The following is a 2,493-nucleotide window of genomic DNA, read 5'->3' on the forward strand; positions in this document are numbered from 1 at the left end:
AAAGCCATTCTTATCTTTCTATATTTCTTAAAACTCTCTTTAGTTTATATCCATCAAACTTCTCAGGGACTATATATTTATCAATAATTGTGAGAGATTAAATAAGTCATTAAGAAAATAATTGGGGGCATCCATTTTCCCAGGCCTGCGGCCTTACTGGTGTTACTGGCAGTTGGCCCATTGCTCTGTGCTGAGAAACTGCGGAGTTTCACTGCTGGGAGTTGGTTTATTTAGTTTTGTTGGTCCCATAAGCAGACGAGACATCCAGAGGAGTGCAAATTATTTTTCCTTTTCTTCTTTTTACTTGTTCTTAGCCTTTCTTTTCCTTCCTCCCTTCCTTCCCCCTCCCTTCCCCTTCCTTTCCTTTTTTTATTAATTTAGTTTTATTTAGTTTAGTTTATTTAGTTTTGTTGGTTCCAGAAGTAGGTAAGACTCCCAGAGGACCACAATTTTTTTCCTTTTCTTCTTTTCACTTGTTCTTAGTCTTTCTTTTCCTTCCCCGCCCCCCTTTCTTTTCCTCCCTTTCCTCCTCCTTTTTTCTTCCCTAGGAGTCTCCAGCAGGGGTGCCTAGAAGTCCTGACTGAGCTCCTTCTGGCTCCTGGGACAGGGCATGTCGCTCTGTCTGTCAGTTCCTCGGGTTTGGTAGGTGGGCAGGCGAACTGAAGCCGTTATAGTCCGGACTGTGCAACTCCGGACGGCACACCCCCAAGCCGAGTATCCCCGGACCCCGCACTCCTAGCAGAGCACCCTAGGTTGAACACACACACCTCCCCAAGTGCTTTTCATGCAGCAACCTTGCAGTCTCCAAAAGGAGTCCAATGAACTGGCTGAATGGCAAGGGAAGCTAAAAGAAAAAACAGTGGTCAAGTGGTCAGATGGTCCAGGCCTCTATGAAGATTCCAGTTATGGAAACATTCAAGCACCAGAAGGTAGAGGATTTCTACAACGTAGGGAAGAAGATGGGGAATGGTCGGTTTGCATTGTGAAGACATGCCGGGAGAAGAGCACTCACTGGGCAGGAGTACGCAGCCAATTTTATCATGAAACGGCAGAGCAGGGCCAGCCATCGGGGGCATATGCCAGTTTGAGCGAGAGGTGGGGGTCTTGCTGCAGCTACTACACCCCAACATCATTACACTGCATGACGTGTATGAGAGCAGCACGGATGTGGTTCTCATCCTGAAGCTTGCGTCTGGAAGGGGGCTCTTCGACTTCTTGGCCCAGGAGTTACTCAGTGAGGAAGAGGCCACCAGCTTCATTAAGCAGATCCTGGAGGGGGTGAACTACCTTCACGCCAAGAAAATAGCCCACTTTGATATCAAGGACTCCCTTGCATTAGGCCTGTGTCTTTAGTGCCCCCCCCCAAAAAAAAGGAAAATGAACTTCCTACTGAAGAAAAAAATGTCACCTTAACCTCTGTGACCTTTGTTTAGGCCTGTGTCTTTGGCAACCAAAAAAATAACATGGACTTCCTACTGAAGAAAAAAATATCACCTTAACCTACAAGACACCTTTGTTTTTTTAGTTTAGTTTAGTTTAGTTTTGTTTTGTTTCTCCCCTCCCCAGGATACTTTTGTTTAAGGCCCTCTGGTGGCTCCAATCTGTTGCAGCTTCTCCAAATTCTCCAGCCTTCTCACCTGCTATTTTCCCAACAACATCAATTCTTCTTTGCGGGGCAGGGCCATACGGGTTAGTCCTGGTTCTGCTCTAAGCAATCGCTCCTGGAAGGAGTGAATCAGGGATTCAAGGAATCACATGGGATGCAGGGAATTGAATCCGGGTCCATCCAAGGTTGGCCACGTGCAACGCAAAGGCCCTACTGCCTGTGGTTGCTATCACTCTGGCCCCTGATGGCATCTTTAATAAGGGAAGCATTTAAGAACAAATGGGCCTGTATTGGCTGGTGAATATGATCATGTTAAGAAAACAGTCCAAAGACAAGCATACAAAATTTAAGAGCTTCAAAAAAAATCTGCTATGTACAAGTTCTTTTGCAAGAAGTCTGCAAGAAGGCTGTAAGATATATTGTGAAGACTCAAGACCACATGCAAAAAGGTTAAAACGGAAAGACAAGCATACAAAATTGAAGAGCTTCAAAGAAATCTGCTAAGTACTAGTTCATTGCAAGAAGTCGAAATCAACATACAGAGCCTGTATGATGTATAGAGAAGACTCAAGACCGCAAACTAAGAAAAAAAATGAGAGGCTTGCAGAGATATTCAGCACTAAACTCCAAAGCAGAACTATGCTGAGTACCCTGACAGGCCGGCCAGTTCTGGAGCATCCTTGCATGGGAAATCTGAATAAAAGTGTAGGGCTGCAGAGAAATCTGGTGCCAAGAAAAAACATCTTGTTTCCTTCCAAAAATCCACGGCCTCCAGATGGCAGCATGGGGACTTTCTTGTTCCAGTTGCAGCAAGCATATAAAAACATATAACTAGAACACTGAAAGAAGCTGTTGAATTAAAACCTCTGTCCTATAGATCTCCTCCT

General features: G+C 44.9%; 1 pseudogene; it reads left to right on the forward strand.

The window, feature by feature from the left end:
- The first annotated feature begins 875 nt into the window (after positions 1–875).
- On the forward strand, positions 876–1,353 carry LOC126004254 (death-associated protein kinase 2-like; annotated as a pseudogene).
- Positions 1,354–2,493: the final 1,140 nt, after the last annotated feature.

The sequence above is a fragment of the Suncus etruscus genome, chromosome 3, assembly GCF_024139225.1.
Source record: "Suncus etruscus isolate mSunEtr1 chromosome 3, mSunEtr1.pri.cur, whole genome shotgun sequence".
Classification (NCBI taxonomy): Eukaryota; Metazoa; Chordata; class Mammalia; order Eulipotyphla; family Soricidae; genus Suncus; species Suncus etruscus.